Below are 25,088 nucleotides of genomic sequence, written 5' to 3'. Positions count from 1 at the left end.
GAGGGGGGCTAGAATCTTCACCAAACTGGACCTCCGTGGGGCGTACAACCTGGTTCGTATCCGTCAGGGGGATGAATGGAAGACGGCATTCAACACCCGGGACGGCCACTGTGAATATCTGGTAATGCCCTTTGGTCTCTGTAATGCTCCTGCCGTCTTTCAAGAGTTGGTCAATGGCATCTTCCGGGACCTTCTCTACTCCTGCGTAGTGGTGTACCTGGAAGACATCTTGGTCTTCTCTCCGGATCTCCAGACTCACCGGAGGGACGTTCGTCAGGTCCTGCTCAGGCTCAGGCAGAATCACCTCTTCGCTAAATACGAGAAGTGCCTCTTTGAGCAGACCTCGCTTCCGTTTTTGGGCTACATTATTTCTCAGACCGGCCTACGAATGGATCCAGAGAAACTGTCTGCCATCGAGAAATGGCCTCGACCGGAGGGGTTGAAGGCCATTCAGCGGTTCCTGGGCTTCGCCAACTACTACCGCCTCTTCATACCGCACTTCTCTTCCCGGACTGCCCCAATTTCCGCGCTCACCCGTAAGGGTACTAATCCCAAAGAGTGGCCGCCCGAAGCAGAGGAGGCCTTTCTTTCCTTAAAACAGGCCTTCTCTTCCGCCCCGGTGCTGCATCGCCCGGACGGCAACAAGCAGTTCTTCCTGGAAGTTGACGCCTCCTCCTCTGGAGCCGGAGCGGTACTTACTCAAAAATCATCTTCCGGGAGGATGGTAACTTGCGGCTTCTTCTCTAAACTCTTCTCCTCCTCAGAGCGCAATTATTCCATAGGAGACCGAGAGTTATTGACCATCAAACTGGCATTGGAGGAGTGGCGTTACCTGCTCGAGGGGGCTCTTCACCCGGTAATAATTTACACTGACCACAAGAACTTGGCTTACCTCCAGCATGCCCAGAGACTTAACCCGCGCCAAGCCCGGTGGTCCTTGTTTTTTGCTCGCTTTGATTTTGTTCTTCATTTTCGCCCGGCTGACAAAAACGTCAAGGCGGACGCCTTGTCTCAATCCTTTCTGGTGTCTGATCTCGAGGAAGATCCGAAACACATAATCGATCCCGCCAGAGTAATGCAGGTGGCTCCCGTGAGTCTAAATCGTCTCCCTCCCGGTAAGACGTTCGTATCAGTACCTGATCGGGAGAAGATCCTTCACTGGGGTCACTCGTCTAAACTGGCTGGCCACGCCGGTCAGAAAAAGACCCTCCAGCTTATTACCCGGCACTACTGGTGGCCTACCCTGCACAAGGACGTAATAGACTTTGTTTCTGCCTGTGTGTCCTGCGCCCGCAACAAGGTTCCGAGACATCTGCCAGCCGGTCCCCTCCTTCCGCTTTCTGTACCTGCTGCCCCCTGGCAGCATATAGCAATGGACTTTATAACTGACCTCCCAGTCTCTGCCGGTTGTACGGTCATTTGGGTGGTCGCTGACCGCTTCTCCAAGATGGCTCATTTCGTTCCCCTGCCAGGCCTCCCGTCTGCACCCGAGCTAGCGAAAGACTTTATTCGTCACATCTTTCGTCTTCATGGCCTGCCCCTTCACATCGTGTCGGATCGTGGGGTACAGTTCACCTCACGCTTCTGGAGAGCCACTTGTAAACTGCTAGACGTCACCCTGGACTTCTCTTCCGCTTACCACCCACAGTCCAATGGTCAAGTGGAGCGGATCAATCAGAACCTGACCAGTTACCTCCGGCACTTCGTTAATGCCCATCATTCAGACTGGGTGGATCTCCTACCATGGGCCGAGTTCTCTTATAACAATCACGAGAGCGAATCCTCCTCCAAATCCCCGTTTTTTGTAGTCTTCGGTCAGCATCCTCGGATTCCTTTTCCTGTCTCCACCTCTGTGGACAACCCGGCTGCGGAATCTCTCGTTAGCAAATTTTCCTCCATTTGGGAGAGTACCCGATCCGCACTCCTTCAGTCGTCCGAACGGATGAAAAGACACGCTGACAAAAAACGCCTGGATCCTCCACAATTTCGTCCTGGAGATAAAGTCTGGCTCTCATCTAAATATGTCCGACTCAAGATACCTTCTTACAAGTTAGGGCCTCGGTTCATCGGTCCTCTGGAGGTCATCAGTCAGATCAACCCGGTGGCCTATAAATTGAAACTCCCGGCCAACTTACGGATCCCTAACTCCTTCCATGTATCTCTCCTCAAACCTGTGGTACTTAACTCTTTTTCCAAGTCTACAGGTACGCCTCCTGCTCCGGTTTCTGCTGAGGACGAGTTTGAGGTAGAGAACATTCTTGCCACCAAAAGGGTAAGAGGAAAGACCTTTTTTCTAGTAGATTGGAAGGGGTTTGGTCCTGAGGAGAGAACGTGGGAGCCCCGGGAGAACATCCATGCCCCGCTCATCCTTGCTAAATTTCTGTCTGGCCTAAAAAAGGGGGGGCCTAAAGGGGGGGGTACTGTAGCGCCGGCGTCCCTGCCCTCTGCTAGGCAGGGACGCTGTTCCCCTCACCTCTCTGCTCCGTGCCCGGCGTCCTCCTCCCGCTCTGCTGGCAGCGCGCGCTCCTTCCCGGCCACTGTGCTTAGGGCGCGCACACGCGCTCTCCCTCCCTCTTAAAGGGGCCGCGCGCGCCGTCCTAAGGAGTCCCCGGCCAATGGCCGGAGGACTTCACCATATATAAGGCACCTCCTCCAAAATGGAGGTGCCCGAGCAATGTTGTTGCACTGTTCACTACTCTGCTTCAGCCCTCAGGTCCCGTTGCCAGTTACCTGCCAGATACCTGCCAGATTCCTGCCAGCTTGCTGTCTTATTTCTGCCTGATATTCTGCTACCTGCCTGCTAGCCTGAGGTCCGACGGTCTGCCTTACTACTCCTGTCAGTCTGTCTAAGGACCAGCTTGCCCACTCACCTGGGAGCGCACATCAACTACCTGCCTGCTTGCCTGAGGTCTGACGGTCTGCCTTCCAACTCTTGTCAGTCTGTCTATGGACCAGCTTGTCTGCTCACCTGGGAGTGCACATCTGCTACCTGCCTGCTAGCCTACCTGGAGGCTCTACCGTCACGTGCTGTGACCACCTGCCTGTCCAGTGACTCCTGCCCGCTCACCTGGGAGCGCTCATCTGCTGCCTGTCTGCTAGCCTACCTGGAGGCTCTGCCGTCACATGCTGTGACCACCCGCCTGTCCAGAGACTTCTGCCCGCTCACCTGGGAGCGCTCATCTGCCGCCTGTCTGTTGGTCTTCCTGGAGGCTCCGCCGTCACATGCTGTGACCACCCGTTTATCCAGAGACTCTCGCCTGCTCACCTGGGAGCTCACGTCTACCATCAGCCGCCACAGGTCGTACCAACCCTTTACCCAGAGACTGCCCCGGTCACTTGCCGTGACCATCTGCCCGTTCACCCAGAGACTGCCCCGGTCACTTGCCGTGACCATCTGCCCGTTCACCCAGAGACTGCCCTGGTCACTTGCCGTGACCATCTGCCCGTTCATCCAGAGACTGCCCCGGTCACTTGCCGTGACCTCCCGCCCGATCTTCTAGAGACTGGCCCGGTCACCTGCTGTGACTGCCTGCCTGGTCGCCACCCGCTCCCTTACAAGGACCGCCCCCTTGTATAGTAGCTCAGAGGTTCCGCCTCCCAGACCCGTTACAGTCGTGGAGGTCACAGTAGATTAACAAGATTGTTTTAATGCAAAATTGGAAGAGACCTGGAGGTCAGAGTGGTTTAACAAGTCGGTTTTAATGCCCCTTGGAAGAGACGTGGAGGTCACAGTAGCTTAATAAGATGTTTTTAATGCCCCTTGGAAGAGACGTGGAGTTCAGAATGATTTAACAAGACGGTTTTAATGCCACTTGGAAGACAAGTTTAGGTCACAGTAGCTTAACAAGACGGTTTTAATGCCTCTTGGAAAAGACGTGAAGGTCCGAGTCGTTTAGTAAGATGGCTTTAATGCCCCTTAGAAGAGACGAGGAGGTCAGCGTGGTTTAACAAGACGGTTTTAATGCCCCCTGGAAGAGATGTGGAGGTCACAGTAGCTTAACAAGACAGTTTTAATGACCCTTGGAAGAGACGTGGAGGTCACAGTAGCTTCACAAGACGGTTTTAATGCCCCTTGGATGAGACGTGGAGGTCACAGTAGCTTAAAAAGATGGTTTTAGTGCCCCTTGGAAGAGACGTGGAGATCAGAGTGGCTTAACAAGACGGTTTTAATGCCCATTGTAAGAGACGTGGAGTTCAGAGTCTTTTAACAAGACGGTTTTAATGCCCCTTGGATGAGACGTGGAGGTCACAGTAGCTTAAAAAGATGGTTTTAATGCCCCTTGGAAGATACTTGGAGCTCAGAGTGGTTTAACAAGACGTTTTTAATGCCCCTTGTAAGAGACTTGGAGGTCACAGTAGATTAACAAGACGGTTTTAATGCCACTTGGAAGAGACGTGGAGTTCAGAGTCTTTTAACAAGACGGTTTTAATGCACCTTGGAAGAGACGTTTAGGTCACAGTAGATTAACAAGACGGTTTTAATGCAACCTTGGAAGAAACGTGGAGGTCAGAGTGGTTTAACAAGTCGGTTTTAATGCCCCTTGGAAGAGACGTGGAGGTCACAGTAGCTTAATAAGATGTTTTTAATGCCCCTTGGAAGAGACGTGGAGTTCAGAGTGACTTAACAAGACGGTTTTAATGCCCCTTGGAAGACAAGTTTAGGTCACAGTAGCTTAACAAGACAGTATTAATGCCTCTTGGAAAAGACGTGGAGGTCCGAGTCGTTTAATAAGATGTCTTTAATGCCCCTTAGAAGAGACGAGGAGGTCAGAGTGGTTTCACAAGATGGTTTTAATGCCCCTTGGAAGAGACGTGGAGGTCACAGTAGCTTCACAAGACGGTTTTAATGCCCCTTGGATGAGACGTGGAGGTCACAGTAGCTTAAAAAGATGGTTTTAGTGCCCCTTGGAAGAGACGTGGAGATCAGAGTGGCTTAACAAGACGGTTTTAATGCCCATTGTAAGAGACGTGGAGTTCAGAGTCTTTTAACAAGACGGTTTTAATGCCCCTTGGATGAGACGTGGAGGTCACAGTAGCTTAAAAAGATGGTTTTAATGCCCCTTGGAAGATACTTGGAGCTCAGAGTGGTTTAACAAGACGTTTTTAATGCCCCTTGTAAGAGACTTGGAGGTCACAGTAGATTAACAAGACGGTTTTAATGCCACTTGGAAGAGACGTGGAGTTCAGAGTCTTTTAACAAGACGGTTTTAATGCACCTTGGAAGAGACGTTTAGGTCACAGTAGATTAACAAAACGGTTTTAATGCAACCTTGGAAGAAACGTGGAGGTCAGAGTGGTTTAACAAGTCGGTTTTAATGCCCCTTGGAAGAGACGTGGAGGTCACAGTAGCTTAATAAGATGTTTTTAATGCCCCTTGGAAGAGACGTGGAGTTCAGAGTGACTTAACAAGACGGTTTTAATGCCCCTTGGAAGACAAGTTTAGGTCACAGTAGCTTAACAAGACAGTATTAATGCCTCTTGGAAAAGACGTGGAGGTCCGAGTCGCTTAATAAGATGGCTTTAATGCCCCTTAGAAGAGACGAGGAGGTCAGAGTGGTTTAACAAGATGGTTTTAATGCCCCTTGGAAGAGACGTGGAGGTCACAGTAGCTTAACAAGACAGTTTTAATGACCCTTGGAAGAGACGTGGAGGTCACAGTAGCTTAGCAAGACGGTTTTAATGCCCCTTGGATGAGACGTGGAGGACACAGTAGCTTAACAAGATGGTTTTAATGCCCCTTGGAAGAGACGTGGAGATCAGAGTGGCTTAGCAAGACGGTTTTAATGCCCATTGGAAGAGACGTGGAGGTCACAGTAGCTTAATAAGATGTTTTTAATGCCCCTTGGAAGAGACGTGGAGTTCAGAGTGACTTAACAAGACGGTTTTAATGCCCCTTGGAAGACAAGTTTAGGTCACAGTAGCTTAACAAGACAGTATTAATGCCTCTTGGAAAAGACGTGGAGGTCCGAGTCGTTTAATAAGATGGCTTTAATGCCCCTTAGAAGAGACGAGGAGGTCAGAGTGGTTTAACAAGATGGTTTTAATGCCCCTTGGAAGAGACGTGGAGGTCACAGTAGCTTAACAAGACAGTTTTAATGACCCTTGGAAGAGACGTGGAGGTCACAGTAGCTTAGCAAGACGGTTTTAATGCCCCTTGGATGAGACGTGGAGGACACAGTAGCTTAACAAGATGGTTTTAATGCCCATTGGAAGAGACGTGGAGTTCAGAGTCTTTTAACAAGACAGTTTTAATGCACCTTGGAGGAGACGTGGAGGTCACAGTAGCTTAACAAGACAGTTTTAATGACGCTTGGATGAGACGTGGAGGTCACAGTAGCTTAACAAGACGGTTTTAATGCACCTTGGAAGAGAGGTGGAGTTCAGAGTGGTTTAACAAGACGGTTTTAATGCCCCTTGGAAGAGAAGTGGAGTTCAGAGTGGCTTAACAAGACGGTTTTAATGCACCTTGGAAGAGACGTTGAGGTTACAGTAGTTTAACAAGACAGTTTTAATGCCCCTTGGAAGAGACGTGGAGGTAACAGTAGCTTCACAAGATGGTTTTAATGCCCCTTGGAAGAGACGTGGAGTTCAGAGTGGTTTAACAAATGGTTTTAACGCCCTTTGGAAGAGACGTGAAAATCACAGTAGCTTAACAAGATGGTTTTTATGGCCCTTGGAAGAGACGTGGAGGTCAGAGTGGTTTAACAAGATGGTTTAAATGCCCTTGGAAGAGATATGAAGGTCACAGTAGCTTAACAAGATGGTTTTAATGCCCCTTGGAAGAGACGTGGAGGTAACAGTAGCTTAACAAGACGGTTTTAATGCCCCTTGGAAGAGAGGTGGAGGTCACATTAGCTTAACAAATGGTTTTAATGCCCCATGGAAGAGACGTGGAGTTCAGAGTCTTTTAACAAGACAGTTTTAATACACCTTGGAAGAGACGTGGAGGTCACCGTAGCTTAACAATATGGTTTTAATGCCCCTTGTAATAGACGTGGAGGTCAGAGTGGTTTAATGAGACGGTTTTAATGCCCCTTGGAAGAGACTTAGAGGTCACAGTAGCTTAACAAGACAGTTTTAATGCCCCTTGTAAGATACGTGGAGTTCAGAGTGGTTTAACAAGATCATTTTAATGCCCCTTGGAAGAGAATTGGAGGGCACAGAAGATTATAAAGACGGTTTTAATGCCCCTTGGAAGAGACATGGAGTTCAGAGTGGTTTAACAAGATGGTTTTAATGCCCCTTTGAAGAAACGAGGAGTTCAGAGTGGTTTAACAAGACGGTTTTAATGCCCGTTGGAAGAGACATGGAGGTCACTGTAGCTTGACAAGACGGTTTTAATGCCCCTTGGAAGAGACGTGGAGTTCAGAGTCTTTTAACAAGACGGTTTTAATACACCTTGGAAGAGACGTGGAGGTCACAGTAGCTTAACAAGATGGTTTTAATGCCCCTTGTAATGGACGTGGAGGTCAGAGTGGTTAAACAAGACAGTTATAATGCACCTTGGAAGAGAAGTGGAGTTCAAAGTGGTTTAACAAGATGGTTTTAATACCCCTTGGTAGAGACAGAGAGTTCAGAGTGGTTTAACAAGACGGTTTTAATGCCCCTTGGAAGAGACTTGGAGGTCAGAGTGGTTTAACAAGATGGTTTTAATGCCCCTTGGAAGAGAGGTGGAGGTCACAGTAGCTTAAAAAGATGGTTTTAATGCCCCTTGGAAGAGACGTGGAGGTCACAGTAGCATAACAAGACTGTTTTAATGCCCCTTGGAAGAGACGTGGAGGTCAGAGTAGCTTAACAAGATGGTTTTAATGCCCCTTGGAAGAGACGTGGAGTTCAAAGTGGTTTAACAAAACGGTTTTATTGCCCGTTGGAAGAGAAGTGGAGTTCAGAGTGGTTTAACAAGACGGTTTTAATGCCCCTTGGAAGACACGTTTAGGCCACAGTAGCTTAACAAGATAGTTTTAATGCACCTTGGAAGAGACGTCGAGGTTACAGTAGTTTAACAAGACGGTTTTAATGCCCCTTGGAAGAGACGTGGAGGTCACATTTTCTTAACAAAACGGTTTTAATGCCCCTTGGAAGAGATGTGGAGGTCAGAGTGGTTTAACACATGGTTTTAATACCCTTTGGAAGAGACTTGGAAGTCACAGTAGCTTAACAAGATGGTTTTAATGCCCCTTGGAAGAGACGTGGAGGTCACAGTGATTTAACAAGATGGTTTTAATGCCCCGTGGAAGAGACGTGGAGTTCAGAGTGGTTTAACAAGACGGTTTCAATGCCATTTCTAAGACACGTTTAGGTCACAGTAGCTTAACAAGATGGTTTTAATGACCCTTGGAAGTGATGTGGAGGTCAGAGCGGTTTAACAAGACGGTTTTAATGCCCCTTGGAAGACTTGTTTAGGTCACAGTAGCTTAACAAGACAGTTTTAATGCCCCTTGGAAGAGACTTGGAGGTCAGAGTGGTTTAACAAGATGGCTTTAATGCCCCTTAGAAGAGACGTGGAGGTCACAGTAGCTTAACAAGACGATTTTAGTGCACCTTGGAAGACACGTGGAGGTCACTGTAGCTTAACAAGATGGTTTTAATGCCCCTTGGAAGAGACATGGAGTACATAGTGGTTTAACAAATGGTTTTAACGCCCTTTGGGAAAGACGTGGAAGTCACTGTAGCTTAACAAGACGGTTTTAATGCCCCTTGGAAGAGAAGTGGAGGTCAGAGTGGTTTAACAAATGGTTTTAACGCCCTTTAGAAGAGATGTAGAAGTCACAGTATCTTAACAAGACGGTTTTAATGCCCCTTGGAAGAGATGTGGAGTTCAGAGTGGTTTAACAAGACGGTTTCAATGACCCTTGTAAGAGAAGTGGAATTCAGAGTGGCTTAACAAGACTTTTTTAATGCACCTTGGAAGAGACGTTGAGGTTACAGTAGTTTAACAAGACGGTTTTAATGCCCCTTGATAGAGACGTGGAGGTCACCGTAGCTTAACAAGATGGTTTTAATGCCCCTTGGAAGAGACGTGGAGGTTAGAGTGGTCTAACAAATGGTTTTAACGCCCTTTCGAAGAGACGTGGAGATCACAGTAGCTTAAAAAGACTGTTTTAATGCCCCTTGGAAGAGACGTGGCGTTGAGAGTGGTTTAACAAGACGGTTTTAATTCCCCTTGGAAGACTTGTTTAGGTCACAGTAGCTTAACAAGACAGTTTTAATGCCCCTTGGAAGAGACTTGGAGGTCAGAGTGGTTTAACAAGATGGCTTTAATGCCCCTTAGAAGAGACGTGGAGGTCACAGTAGCTTAACAAGACGATTTTAGTGCACCTTGGAAGAGACGTGGAGGTCACTGAGCTGAGCAAGATGGTTTTAATGCCCCTTGGAAGAGACATGGAGTACATAGTGGTTTAACAAATGGTTTTAACGCCCTTTGGGAAAGACGTGGAAGTCACTATAGCTTAACAAGACGGTTTTAATGCCCCTTGGAAGAGAAGTGGAGGTCAGAGTGGTTTAACAAATGGTTTTAACGCCCTTTAGAAGAGATGTGGAAGTCACAGTATCTTAACAAGACGGTTTTAATGCCCGTTGGATGAGATGTGGAGTTCAGAGTGGTTTAACAAGACGGTTTTAATGACCCTTGGAAGAGAAGTGGAATTCAGAGTGGCTTAACAAGACTTTTTTAATGCACCTTGCAAAAGACGTTGAGGTTACAGTAGTTTAACAAGACGGTTTTAATGCCCCTTGATAGAGAGATGGAGGTCACCGTAGCTTAACAAGACGGTTTTAATGCCTCTTGGAAGAGAAGTGGAGGTTAGAGTGGTCTAACAAATGGTTTTAACGCCCTTTCGAAGAGACGTGGAGATCACAGTAGCTTAAAAAGACGGTTTTAATGCCCCTTGGAAGAGACGTGGCGTTGAGAGTGGTTTAACAAGACGGTTTTAATTCCCCTTGGAAGAGAAGTGGAGTTCAGATTGGCTTAACAAGATGGTTTTAATGCACCTTGGAAGAGACGTTGAGGTTACCGTAGTTTAACAAGGTGATTTTAATGCCCCTTGGAAGAGACGTGAAGGTCACAGTAGCTTAACAAGATGGTTTTAATGCCCCTTCGAAGAGACGTGGAGGTGAGAGTGGTTTAACAAATGGTTTTAACGCCCTTTGGAAGAGACGTGCAAGTCACAGTAGCTTAACAAGACGGTTTTAATCCCCCTTGGAAGAGAACTGGAGGACAGAGTGGTTTAACAAGATGGTTTTAATGCCTCTTGGAAAAGATATGGAGGTCACAGTAGCTTAACAAGATGGTTTTAATGCCCCTTGGAAGAGACGTGGAGTTCAGAGTGGTTTCACAAGATGGTTTTAATTCCCCTTGGAAGAGATATGGAGGTCACTGTAACTTGACAAGACGGTTTTAATGCCCCGTAGAAGAGATGTGGAGGTCAGAGTGGTTAAACAAGACAGTTTTAATGCCTCTTGGATGAGACGTGGAGGTCACAGTAGTTTAACAATATGGTTTTAATGCCCCTTTTAATGGACGTGGAGGTCAGAGTCGTTTAATGAGACGGTTTTAATGCCCCTTGGAAGAGATTTAGAGGTCACAGTAGCTTAACAAGACAGTTTTAATGCCGCTTGCAAGATACGTGTAGTTCAGAGTGGTTTAACAAGATCATTTTAATGCCCCTTGGAAGAGAATTGGAGGCCACAGAAGATTAAAAAGACGGTTTTAATGCCCCTTGGAAGAGACGTGGAGTTCAGAGTGTTTTAACAAGACGGTTTTAATGCCTCTTGGAAGAAACGTGGAGTTCAGAGTGGTTTAACAAGACGGTTTTAATGCCCCTTGGAAGAGACATGGAGGTCACTGCAGCTTGACAAGACGGTTTTAATGCCCCTTGGAAGAGACGTGGAGGTCAGATTGGTTAAACAAGACAGTTTTAATGCCTCTTGAATGAGACGTGGAGGTCACAGTAGTTTAATAAGATGGTTTTAATGCCCCATGGAAGAGACGTGGAGTTCACAGTCTTTTAACAAGACGGTTTTAATACACCTTGGAAGAGACGTGGAGGTCACAGTAGCTTAACAATATGGTTTTAATGCCCCTTGTAATGGACGTGGAGGTCAGAGTGGTTAAACAAGACAGTTTTAATGCCCCTTGGAAGAGATGTGGAGTTCAAAGTGGTTTAACAAGATGGTTTTAATACCCCTTGGTAGAGACATAGAGTTCAGAGTGGTTTAAGAAGACTGTTTTAATGCCCCTTGGAAGAGACTTGGAGGTCAGAGTGGTTTAACAAGATGGTTTTAATGCCCCTTGGAAGAGAGGTGGAGGTCACAGTAGCTTAAAAAGATGGTTTTAATGCCCCTTGGAAGAGACGTGGAGGTCACAGTAGCTTAACAAGACTGTTTTAATGCCCCTTGGAAGAGATGTGGAGGTCAGAGTAGCTTAACAAGACGGTTTTAATGCCCCTTGGAAGATATGTGGAGTTCAGAGTGGTTTAACAAGACAGTTTTAATGCCCCTTGGAAGACACGTTTAGGTCACAGTAGCTTAACAAGATGGTTTTAATGCCCCTTGGAAGAGACGTGAAGGTCAGAGTGTTTTAACAAGATGGTTTTAATGCCCCTTAGAAGAGACGTGGAGGTCAGAGTGGCTTAACAAGACTCTTTTAATGCACCTTGGAAGAGAATTGGAGGCCACAGAAGATTAAAAAGACGGTTTTAATGCCCCTTGGAAGAGACGTGGAGTTCAGAGTGGTTTAACAAGACGGTTTTAATGCCTCTTGGAAGAAACGTGGAGTTCAGAGTGGTTTAACAAGATGGTTTTAATGCCCCTTGGAAGAGACATGGAGGTCACTGCAGCTTGACAAGACGGTTTTAATGCCCCTTGGAAGAGATGTGGAGGTCAGATTGGTTAAACAAGACAGTTTTAATGCCTCTTGAATGAGACGTGGAGGTCACAGTAGTTTAATAAGATGGTATTAATGCCCCATGGAAGAGACGTGGAATTCACAGTCTTTTAACAAGACGGTTTTAATACACCTTGGAAGAGACGTGGAGGTCACAGTAGCTTAACTATATGGTTTTAATGCCCCTTGTAATGGACGTGGAGGTCAGAGTGGTTAAACAAGACAGTTTTAATGCCCCTTGGAAGAGATGTGGAGTTCAAAGTGGTTTAACAAGATGGTTTTAATACCCCTTGGTAGAGACATAGAGTTCAGAGTGGTTTAAGAAGACTGTTTTAATGCCCCTTGGAAGAGACTTGGAGGTCAGAGTGTTTTAACAAGATGGTTTTAATGCCCCTTGGAAGAGAGGTGGAGGTCACAGTAGCTTAAAAAGATGGTTTTAATGCCCCTTGGAAGAGACGTGGAGGTCACAGTAGCTTAACAAGATGGTTTTAATGCCCCTTGGAAGAGACGTGAAGGTCAGAGTAGCTTAACAAGACGGTTTTAATGCCCCTTGGAAGATATGTGGAGTTCAGAGTGGTTTAACAATACAGTTTTAATGCCCCTTGGAAGACACGTTTAGGTCACAGTAGCTTAACAAGATGGTTTTAATGCCCCTTGGAAGAGACGTGAAGGTCAGAGTGGTTTAACAAGATGGTTTTAATGCCCCTTAGAAGAGACGTGGAGGTCAGAGTGGCTTAACAAGACTGTTTTAATGCACCTTGGAAGAGAATTGGAGGCCACAGAAGATTAAAAAGACGGTTTTAATGCCCCTTGGAAGAGACGTGGAGTTCAGAGTGGTTTAACAAGACGGTTTTAATGCCTCTTGGAAGAAACGTGGAGTTCAGAGTGGTTTAACAAGACGGTTTTAATGCCCCTTAGAAGAGACATGGAGGTCACTGCAGCTTGACAATACGGTTTTAATGCCCCTTGGAAGAGACGTGGAGGTCAGATTGGTTAAACAAGACAGTTTTAATGCCTCTTGAATGAGACGTGGAGGTCACAGTAGTTTAATAAGATGGTATTAATGCCCCATGGAAGAGACGTGGAGTTCACAGTCTTTTAACAAGACGGTTTTAATACACCTTGGAAGAGACGTGGAGGTCACAGTAGCTTAACTATATGGTTTTAATGCCCCTTGTAATGGACGTGGAGGTCAGAGTGGTTAAACAAGACAGTTTTAATGCCCCTTGGAAGAGATGTGGAGTTCAAAGTGGTTTAACAAGATGGTTTTAATACCCCTTGGTAGAGATATAGAGTTCAGAGTGGTTTAAGAAGACTGTTTTAATGCCCCTTGGAAGAGACTTGGAGGTCAGAGTGGTTTAACAAGATGGTTTTAATGCCCCTTGGAAGAGAGGTGGAGGTCACAGTAGCTTAAAAAGATGGTTTTAATGCCCCTTGGAAGAGACGTGGAGGTCACAGTAGCTTAACAAGACTGTTTTAATGCCCCTTGGAAGAGATGTGGAGGTCAGAGTAGCTTAACAAGACGGTTTTAATGCCCCTTGGAAGATATGTGGAGTTCAGAGTGGTTTAACAAGACAGTTTTAATGCCCCTTGGAAGACACGTTTAGGTCACAGTAGCTTAACAAGATGGCTTTAATGCCCCTTGGAAGAGACGTGAAGGTCAGAGTGGTTTAACAAGATGGTTTTAATGCCCCTTAGAAGAGACGTGGAGGTCAGAGTGGCTTAACAAGACTGTTTTAATGCACCTTGGAAGAGACGTTGAGGTTACAGTAGTTTAACAAGACAGTTTTAATGCTCCTTGGAAGAGACGTGGAGTTCAGAGTTGTTGCACAAGACGGTTTTAATTCCCCTTGGAAAAGACGTGGAGGTCACAGAAGCTTAACAAGACAGTTTTCATGCCCCTTGCAAGAAACGTGGAGTTCAGAGTGGTTTAAAAAGACGGTTTTGATGCCCCTCGGAAGAAACGTGGAGTTCAGAGTGGTTTAACAAGACGATTTTAATGCCCCTTGGAGGAGACGTGGAGGTCACCGTAGCTTGAGAAGACGGTTTTAATGCCTCTAGGAAGAGATGTGGAGGTCCGAGTTGTTTATCAAGACGGTTTTAATGCCCCTTGGAAGAAACGTGGAGGTCAAAGTATCTTAACAAGACAGTTTTATTGCCCCTTGGAAGAGAGGTGGAGTTCAAAGTGGTTTAACAAGACGGCCTTAATGCCCCTTGAAAAAGACGTGGAGTTCAGAATGGTTTAAGAAGACGGTTTTAATGCCCCTTGGAGGAAATGTGGAGGTCATAGTAGCTTAAAAAGATGGATTTAATGCCCCTTGGAAGAGACATGGTGGTCAGAGTGTTATAACAAGATGGTTTTAATGCCCCTTGGAAGAGACGTGGAGGTCACAGTAGCTTAACAAGACAGTTTTTATGCCCCTTGGAAGACACATGGAGGTCAGAGTGGTTTAACAAATGGTTTTAACGCCCTTTGGAAGAGACGTGGAAGTCACAGTAGCTTAACAAGACTATTTTAATGCCCCTTAGAAGAGACGTGGAGTTCTGAGTGGTTTAACAAGACAGTTTTAATCCCCATAGGAAGAGATGTGGAGTTCAGAGTGGCTTAGCAAGACGGTTTTAATGCACCTTGGAAGAGACGTTGAGGTTACCGTAGTTTAACAATGTGGTTTTAATGCCCCTTGGAAGAGACGTGAAGGTCACAATAGCTTAACAAGATGGTTTTAATGCCCCTTCGAAGAGACGTGGAGGTCAGAGTGGTTTAACAAGACGGTTTTAATGCCCATTGGAAGAGTGGTGGAGGTTCCAGTGGAATAAAAAGACAATATCAATGCCCCTTGGAAGTGTGGTGGAGGTCTCAGTGGAAAAAAAAGACAATATCAATGCCGCTTGGAAGAGACGTGGAGTTCAGAGTGGTTTAACAACACAGTTTTAATTCCCCATGGAAGACACGTTTAGGTCACAGTAGCTTAACAAGAAGGTTTTAATGCCCCTTGGAAGAGACGTGGAGGTCAGCGTGGTTTAACAAGATGGCTTTAATGCACCTTAGTAGAGACGTGAAGGTCACAGTAGCTTAACAAGATGGTTTTAATGCCCCTTGAAAGAAATGTGGAGTACATAGTGGTTTTCACAAGACAGTTTTAATGCCCCTTGGAATAGACGTGGAGGTAACAGTAGCTTAACAAGATGATTTTAATGCCCCTTGGAAGAGACGTGAAGGTCAGAGTTGTTTAACAAGATGGTTTTATTGCCCCTTACAAGAGACGAGGAGGTCAGAGTGGCTTAACAAGACTGTTTTAATGCAACTTGGAAGAGATGTTGAGGTTACAGTAGTTTAACAAGACGGTTTTCATGCCCCTTGGAAGAGACGTGGAGGTCAGAGTAGCTTAACAAGATGGTTTTAATGCCCCTTGGAAGAGACGTGGAGGTCAGAGTGGTTTAACAAATGGTTTTAACGCCCTTTGAAAGAGACGTGGAAGACACAGTAGCTTAACAAGACGGTTTTAATGCCCCTTGGAAGAGACTTGGAGGTCAAAGTGGTATAACAAGATGGTTTTAATGCCTCTTGGAAGAGATATGGATGTCACAGTGGCTTCAAAGATGGTTTTAATGCCCCTTGGAAGAGACATGGAGGTCACAGTAGCTTAACAAGACGGTTTTAATGCCCCTTGGAAGAGACGTGGAGGTCACAGTAGCTTAACAAGACGGTTTTAATGCCCCTTGGAAGAGATGTTGAGTTCAGAGTGGTTTAACAAGATGGTTTTAATGCACCTTGGAAGAGACATGGAGTTCAGAGTGGTCTAACAAAATGGATTTAATGCCCCTTGGAAGAGAATTGGAGGTCAAAGTAGTTTAACGAGACGGTTTTAATGCCCTTTGAAGAGATGTGGCGTTCAGAGTTGTTGCACAGGACGGTTTTAATTCCCCTTGGAAAAGAGGTGGAGGTCACAGAAGCTTAACAAGACGGTTTTAATGCCCCTTGGAAGAAACGTGGAGTTCAGAGTGGTTTAACAAGACGATTTTAATGCCCCTTGGAGGAGATGTGGAGGTCACCGTAGCTTGAGAAGACCGTTTTAATGCCTCTTGGAAGAGAAGTGGAGGTCCGAGTTGTTTATCAAGACGGTTTTAATGCCCCTTGGAAGAAACATGGAGGTCACAGTATCTTAACAAGACGGTTTTATTGCCCATTGGAAGAGACGTGGAGTTCAGAGTGGTTTAAGAAGACGGTTTTAATGCCCCTTGGAAGAAACGTGGAGGTCACAGTAGCTTAAAAAGATGGTTTTAATGCCCCTTGGAAGAGACATGGTGGTCAGAGTGTTTTAACAAGATGGTTTTAATGCCCCTTGGAAGAGACGTGGAGGTCACAGTAGCTTAACAAGACGGTTTTTATGCCCCTTGGAAGACACATGGAGGTCAGAGTGGTTTAACAAATGGTTTTAACGCCCTTTGGAAGAGACGTGGAAGTCACAGTAACTTAACAAGACGATTTTAATGCCCCTTAGAAGAGATGTGGAGTTCAGAGTGGTTTAACAAGACAGTTTTAATCCCCATTGGAAGAGATGTGGAGTTCAGAGTGGCTTAGCAAGACGGTTTTAATGCACCTTGGAAGAGACGTTGAGGTTACCGTAGTTTTACAAGGTGGATTTAATGCCCCTTGGAAGAGACTTGAAGGTCACAGTAGCTTAACAAGATGGTTTTAATGCCCCTTCGAAGAGACGTGGAGGTCAGAGTGGTTTAACAAGATGGTTTTAATGCCCCTTGGAAGAGATATGGAGGTCACAGTAGCTTAACAAGATGGTTTTAATGCCCCTTGGAAGAGACGTGGAGTTCAGAGTGGTTTAACAGGACGGTTTTAATTCCCCTTGGAAGACACGTTTAGGTCACAGTAGCTTAACAAGACGGTTTTAATGCCCCTTGGAAGAGACGTGGAGGTCAGAGTGGTTTAAAAAGATGGCTTTAATGCCCCTTAGAAGAGACGTGAAGGACACAATAGCATAACAAGACGGTTTTAATGCCCCTTGAAAGAGACGAAAAGTACATAGTGGTTTAACAAGACAGTTTTAATGCCCCTTGGAATAGACGTGGAGGTAACAGTAGCTTAACAAGACGGTTTTAATGCCCCTTGGAAGAGACGTGAAGGTCAGAGTGGTTTAACAAAATGGTTTTAATGCCCCTTAGATGAGACGTGGAGGTCAGAGTGGCTTAACAAGACTGTTTTAATGCACCTTCGAAGAGACGTTGAGGTTACAGTAGTTTAACAAGACGGTTTTAATGCCCTTTGGAAGAGACGTAGAGGTCAGAGTAGCTTAACAAGATGGTTTTAATGCCCATTGGAAGAGACGTTGAGGTCTGAGTGGTTTAACAAGATGGCTTTAATGCCCCTTAGAAGAGACGTGAAGGTCACAGTAGCTTAACAAGACGGTTTTAATGCCCCTTCGAAGAGACGTGGAGTTCAGAGTGGTTTAAGAAGACGGTTTTAATGCCCCTCGTAAGAAACGTGGAGTTCAGCGTGGTTTAACAAGGCGATTTTAATACCCCTTGGAGGAGACGTGGAGGTCACCGCAGCTTGAGAAGACGGTTTTAATGCCCCTTTGAAGAAACGTGGAGGTAACAGTATCTTAACAAGATGGTTTTATTGCCCCTTGGAAGAGACGTGGAGTTCAAAGTGGTTTAACAAGACGGCCTTAATGCCACTTGAAAAAGACGTGGAGTTTAGAGTGGTTTAAGAAGACGGTTTTAATGCCCTTTGGAAGAAACGTGGAGGTCACAGTAGCTTAAAAAGATGGTTTTAATGCCCCTTGGAAGAGACATGGTGGTCAGAGTGTTTTAACAAGATGGTTTTAATGCCCCTTGGAAGAGACGTGGAGGTCACAGTAGCTTAACAAGACGGTTTTTATGCCCCTTGGAAGACACATGGAGGTCAGAGTGGTTTAACAAATGGTTTTAACGCCCTTTAGAAGAGACGTGGAAGTCACAGTAGCTTAACAAGCTGATTTTAATGCCCCTTAGAAGAGAGGTGGAGTTCAGAGTGGTTTAACAAGAAGGTTTTAATCCCCCTTGGAAGAGATGTGGAGTTCAGAGTGGCTTAGCAAGACGGTTTTAATGCACCTTGGAAGAGACGTTGAGGTTACCGCAGTTTAACAAAGTGGTTTTAATGCCCCTTGGAAGAGACGTGAAGGTCACAGTAGCTTAACAAGACGGTTTTAATACCCCTTGGAAGAGACGTGGAGTACATAGTGGATTAAAAAGAAAGTTTTAATGCCCCTTGGAATAGACGTGGAGGTAACAGTAGCTTAACAAGACGGTTTTAATGCCCCATGGAAGAGACGTGGAGGTCAGAGTGGTTTAACAAGATGGATTTAATGCCCCTTAGAAGACACGTGAAGGTCACAGTAGCTTAACAAGGCTGTTTTAATGCACCTTGGGAGAGACGTTGAGGTTACTGTAGTTTAACAAAGTGGTTTTAATGCCCCTTGGAAGAGACGTGAAGGTCACAGTAGCTTAACAAGATGGTTTTAATGCCCCTTGGAAGAGACGTGGAGTACATAGTGGATTAAAAAGAAAGTTTTAATGCCCCTTGGAATAGACGTGGAGGTAACAGTAGCTTAACAAGACGGTTTTAATGCCCCTTGGAAGAGACGTGAAGGTCAGAGTGGTTTAACAAGATGGTTTTAATGCCCCTTAGAAGAGACGTGGAGGTCAGAGTGGCTTAACAAGACTGTTTTAATGCACCTTGGAAGAGACGTTGAGGTTACAGTAGTTTAACAAGACGGTTTTAATGCCCCTTGGAAGACACGTGGAGGTCAGAGTATCTTAACAAGATGGTTTTAATGCCCCTTGGAAGAGACGTGGAGGTCAGACTGGTTTAACAAATGGTTTTAACGCCCTTTGAAAGAGACGTGGAAGACACAGTAGCTTAACAAGACGGTTTTAATGCCACTTGGAAGAGACTTGGAGGTCAGAGTGGTATAACAAGATGATTTTAATGCCTCTTGGAAGAGATATGGATGTCACAGTGGCTTAAAAGATGGTTTTAATGCCCCTTGGAAGAGACATGGAGGTCACAGTAGCTTAACAAGACGGTTTTAATGCCCCTTGGAAGAGACGTGGAGGTCACAGTAGCTTAACAAGACGGTTTTAATGCCCCTTGGAAGAGATGTGGAGTTCAGAGTGGTTTAACAAGATGGTTTTAATGCACCTTGGAAGAGACGTGGAGTTCAGAGTGGTCTAACAAAATGGATTTAATGCCCCTTGGAAGAGAATTGGAGGTCAAAGTAGTTTAACGAGATGGTTTTAATGCCCCTTGGAAGAGATGTGGCGTTCAGAGTTGTTGCACAGGACGGTTTTAATTCCCCTTGGAAAAGACGTGGACGTCACAGAATCTTAACAAGACGGTTTTAATGCCCCTTGGAAGAAACGTGGAGTTCAGAGTGGTTTAAAAAGACGGTTTTAATGCCCCTCGGTAGAAACGTTGAGTTCAGAGTGGTTTAACAAGACGATTTTAATACCCCTTGGAGGAGATGTGGAGGTCACCGTAGCTTGAGAAGACGGTTTTAATGCCTCTTGGAAGAGACGTGGAGGTCCGAGCTGTTTATCAAGACGGTTTTAATGCCCCTTGGAAGAAACATGGAGGTCACAGTATCTTAACAAGACGGTTTTATTGCCCCTTAGAAGAGACATGGAGTTCAGAGTGGTTTAAGAAGACGGTTTTAATGCCCCTTGGAAGAAACGTGGAGGTCACAGTAGCTTAAAAAGATGGTTTCAATGCCCCTTGGAAGAGAGATGGTGGTCAGAGTGTTTTAACAAGATGGTTTTAATGCCCCTTGGAAGAGACGTGGAGGTCACAGTAGCTTAACAAGACGGTTTTTATGCCCCTTGGAAGACACATGGAGGTCAGAGTGGTTTAACAAATGGTTTTAACGCCCTTTGGAAGAGACGTGGAAGTCACAGTAACTTAACAAGACGATTTTAATGCCCCTTAGAAGAGATGTGGAGATCAGAGAGGTTTAACTAGACGGTTTTAATCCCCATTGGAAGAGATGTGGAGTTCAGAGTGGCTTAGCAAGACGGTTTTAATGCACCTTGGAAGAGACGTTGAGGTTACCCTAATTTTACAAGGTGGATTTAATGCCCCTTGGAAGAGACTTGAAGGTCACAGTAGCTTAACAAGATGGTTTTAATGCCCCTTCGAAGAGACGTGGAGGTCAGAGTGGTTTAACAAGATGGTTTTAATGCACCTTGGAAGAGATATGGAGGTCACAGTAGCTTAACAAGATGGTTTTAATGCCCCTTGGAAGAGACGTGGAGTTCAGAGTGGTTTAACAGGACGGTTTTAATTCCCCTTGGAAGACACGTTTAGGTCACAGTAGCTTAACAAGACGGTTTTAATGCCCCTTGGAAGAGACGTGGAGGTCAGAGTGGTTTAAAAAGATGGCTTTAATGCCCCTTAGAAGAGACGTGAAGGACACAATAGCATAACTAGACGGTTTTAATGCCCCTTGGAAGAGACGTAGAGCACATAGTGGTTTAACAAGACAGTTTTAATGCCCCTTGGAATAGACGTGGAGGTAACAGTAGCTTAACAAGACGGTTTTAATGCCCCTTGGAAGAGACGTGAAGGTCAGAGTGGTTTAACAAAATGGTTTTAATGCCCCTTAGATGAGACGTGGAGGTCAGAGTGGCTTAACAAGACTGTTTTAATGCACCTTGGAAGAGACGTTGAGGTTACAGTAGTTTATCAAGAGGGTTTTAATGCCCCTTGGAAGAGACGTGGAGGTCAGAGTAGCTTAACAAGATGGTTTTAATGCCCCTTGGAAGAGACGTTGAGGTCTGAGTGGTTTAACAAGATGGCTTTAATGCCCCTTAGAAGAGACGTGAAGGTCACAGTAGCTTAACAAGACGGTTTTAATGCCCCTTCGAAGAGACGTGGAGTTCAGAGTGGTTTAAGAAGACGGTTTTAATGCCCCTCGTAAGAAACGTGGAGTTCAGCGTGGTTTAACAAGGCGATTTTAATACCCCTTGGAGGAGACGTGGAGGTCACCGTAGCTTGAGAAGACGGTTTTAATGCCCCTTGGAAGAAACGTGGAGGTAACAGTATCTTAACAAGACGGTTTTATTGCCCCTTGGAAGAGACGTGGAGTTCAAAGTGGTTTAACAAGACGGCCTTAATGCCCCTTGAAAAAGACGTGGAGTTTAGAGTGGTTTAAGAAGACGGTTTTAATGCGCTTTGGAAGAAACGTGGAGGTCACAGTAGCTTAAAAAGATTGTTTTAATGCCCCTTGGAAGAGACATGGTGGTCAGAGTGTTTTAACAAGATGGTTTTAATGCCCCTTGGAAGAGACGTGGAGGTCACAGTAGCTTAACAAGACGGTTTTTATGCCCCTTGGAAGACACATGGAGGTCAGAGTGGTTTAACAAATGGTTTTAACGCCCTTTAGAAGAGACGTGGAAATCACAGTAGCTTAACAAGATGATTTTAATGCCCCTTAGAAGAGACGTGGAGTTCAGAGTGGTTTAACAAGACGGTTTTAATCCCCCTTGGAAGAGATGTGGAGTTCAGAGTGGCTTAGCAAGACGGTTTTAATGCACCTTGGAAGAGACGTTGAGGTTACCGCAGTTTAACAAAGTGGTTTTAATGCCCCTTGGAAGAGACGTGAAGGTCACAGTAGCTTAACAAGATGGTTTTAATGCCCCTTGGAAGAGATGTGGAGTTCAGAGTGGTTTAACAAGACGGTTTTAATTCCCCTTGGAAGACACGTTTTGGTCACAGTAGCTTAACAAGACGGTTTTAATGCCCCATGGAAGAGACGTGGAGGTCAGAGTGGTTTAACAAGATGGCTTTAATGCCCCTTAGAAGACACGTGAAGGTCACAGTAGCTTAACAAGACTGTTTAAATGCACCTTGGGAGAGACGTTGAGGTTACCGTAGTTTAACAAAGTGGTTTTAATGCCCCTTGGAAGAGACGTGAAGGTCACAGTAACTTAACAAGATGGTTTTAATGCCCCTTGGAAGAGACGTGGAGTACATAGTGGATTAAAAAGAAAGTTTTAATGCCCCTTGGAATAGACGTGGAGGTAACAGTAGCTTAACAAGACGGTTTTAATGCCCCTTGGAAGAGACGTGAAGGTCAGAGTGGTTTAACAAGATGGTTTTAATGCCCCTTGGAAGAGACGTGGAGGTCAGAGTGGCTTAACAAGACTGTTTTGATGCACCTTGGAAGAGACGTTGAGGTTACAGTAGTTTAACAAGACGGTTTTAATGCCCCATGGAAGACACGTGGAGGTCAGAGTAGCTTAACAAGATGGTTTTAATGCCCCTTGGAAGAGACTTGGAGGTCAGAGTGGTTTAACAAATGGTTTTAACGCCCTTTGAAAGAGACGTGGAAGACACAGTAGCTTAACAAGAAGGTTTTAATGCCCCTTGGAAGAGACGTGGAGGTCAGAGTGGTTTAACAAGATGGTTTAAATGCCCCTTGGAAGAGATATGGAGGTCACAGTAGCTTAAAAGATGGTTTTAATGCCCCTTGGAAGAGACGTGGAGGTCACAGTAGCTTAACAAGATGGTTTTAATGCCCCTTGGAAGAGACGTGGAGTTCAGAGTGGTTTAACAAGATGGTTTTAATGCACCTTGGAAGAGATGTGGACTTCAGAGTGGTCTAACAATACGGATTTCATGCCCCTTGGAAGAGACTTGGAGGTCAAAGTAGTTTAACGAGACGGTTTTATTGCCCCTTGGAAGAGATGTGGAGTTTAGAGTTGTTGCACAGGACGGTTTTAATTCCCCTTGGAAAAGACGTGGAGGTCACAGAAGCTTAACAAGATGGTTTTAATGCCCCCTGGAAGAAACGTGGAGTTCATAGTGGTTTAACAAGACAGTTTTAACGCCCCTCGGAAGAAACGTGGAGTTCAGAGTGGTTTAACAAGACGATTTTAATGCCCCTTGGAGGAGACATGGAGGTCACCGTATCTTGAGAAGACGGTTTTAATGCCTCTTGGAAGAGACGTGGAGGTCCGAGTTGTTTATCAAGATTGTTTTAATGCCCCTTGGAAGAAACGTGGAGGTCACAGTATCTTAACAAGACGATTTTATTGCCCCTTGGAAGAAACGTGGAGTTCAAAGTGGTGTAACAAGACGGCCTTAATGCCCCTTGAAAAAGACGTGGAGTTCAGAATGGTTTAAGAAGACAGTTTTAATGCCCCTTGGAAGAAACGTGGAGGTCACAGTAGCTTAAAAAGGTGGTTTTAATGCCCCTTGGAAGAGACATGGTGGTCAGAGTGTTTTAACAAGATGGTTTTAATGCCCCTTGGAAGAGACGTGGAGGTCACAGTAGCTTAACAAGATGGTTTTAATGCCCCTTGGAAGAGACGTGGGGGTCACAGTAGCTTAACAAGACGGTTTTGATGTCCATTGGAAGAGACGTGGAGGTCACAGTAGCTTAACAAGATGGTTTTAATGCCCCTTGGAAGAAACGTGGAGTTCAGAGTTGTTTAACAAGACGGTTTTAATGCCCCTCGGAAGAAACGTGGAGTTCAGAGTGGTTTAACAAGACGATTTTTATGCCCCTTGGAGGAGACGTGGAGGTCACCCTAGCTTGAGAACAAGGTTTTAATGCCTCTTGGAAGAGACGTTGAGGCCCGAGTTGTTTATCAAGACGGTTTTAATGCCCCTTGGAAGAAACGTGGAGTTCACTATAGCTTAACAAGATGGTTTTATTACCCCTTGGAAGAGACGTGGAGTACAAAGTGGTTTAACAAGATGGTTTTAATGCCCCTTGTAAGAGACATGGTGGTCAGAGTGTTTTAACAAGATGGTTTTAATGCCCCTTGGAAGAGACGTGGAGGTCGCAGTAGCTTAACAAGACAGTTTTAATGCCCCTTGGAAGAGACGTGGTGGTCACAGTAGCTTAACAAGACGGTTTTAATGCTCATTGGAAAAGACGTGGAGGTCACAGTAGCTTAACAAGACGGTTTTAATGCCCCTTGGAAGAGACGTGGAGTTCAGAGTGGTTAAACAAGACGGTTTTAATACCCCTTGGAAGAGACGTGGAGGTCACAGTAACTTAACAAGACGGTTTTAAGGCCCCTTTGAAGAGACGTGGAGTTCAGAGTGGTTTAACAAGATGGTTTTCATGCCCCTTGGAAGTTACGTGGTGTTCAGAGTGGTTTAAGAAGACGATTTTAATGCCCCTTGGAAGAGACGTGGAGGTCACAGTAGCTTAACAAGATGGTTTTAATGCCCCTTGGAAGAGACATGGAGGTAACAGTAGCTTAACAAGACAGTTTTAATGCCCCTTACAAGAGCTGTGCAGTACAGCATATTAAAAACATCATTCCCATTTTTGAGGAGTTGGTCTCCCATAGTCTTTGCCTATGCCTTCCAAGCAAAAGCTGCCAAAAATTAGGATGGAGGAACTTGCAATGCACCTTACAAGAGCCATGCAGTACAGCATATTAAAAACATTATTCCCATTTTTGAGGAGTTGGTCTCCCATAGTCTTTGCCTATGCCTTCCAAGCAAAAGCTGCCAAAAATTAGGATGGAGGAACTTGCAATGCCCCTTACAAGAGCCATGCAGTACAGCATATTTAAAACATTATTCCCATTATTGGGGAGTGGGTATCCCATAGTCTTTGCCTATGCCTTCCAAGCAAAGCTGCCAAAAATTAGGACCGAGGAACTTGCAATGCTGGCTACATGGACCACGGTCACCCTGGTGGTATAGTGGTGGTGGAGGCTGAGGATAAGGAGAAGAGCAAACAACTGCCGAAATGAGGAAGCATATACCCATGTGTGGGTGTGAAGCGGTGCATGGGAATACACCTCCCAAAATAACACAGTGAATTTGACTTTATGTTACTTTGCTGTCATTTGGTGGGGATGAGAAGTCTGGCCCAATCCAGGCCTTGTTCATTTTGATAAGGGTCAGCTTGTCAGCATTGCCAGTTGACAGGCGGGTGCGCTTATCAGTTATTTTTCCCCCAGCGACACTAAAAACACGCTCTGATAACACGCTAGTGGCAGGGCAGGCCAGGACCTCCAAGGCGTACAGAGAGAGTTCATTCCAAGTGTCCAGCTTGGATACCCAATAATTAAAAGGCACAGAGGAATCATGGAGCACGCTGGTACGGTCAGCAAGGTACTCCCTCACCATCTTTTGAAACTTTCCACTCCTTTTGAGACTACCCCGTGCCTCGGGGCCTGTAAG

The sequence above is a fragment of the Phyllobates terribilis genome, unplaced genomic scaffold (assembly GCF_046119375.1).
Source record: "Phyllobates terribilis strain yellow unplaced genomic scaffold, ASM4611937v1 Scaffold_6__1_contigs__length_29720123, whole genome shotgun sequence".
NCBI classification, from domain to species: domain Eukaryota; kingdom Metazoa; phylum Chordata; class Amphibia; order Anura; family Dendrobatidae; genus Phyllobates; species Phyllobates terribilis.
This window is presented reverse-complemented; position numbering follows the sequence as displayed.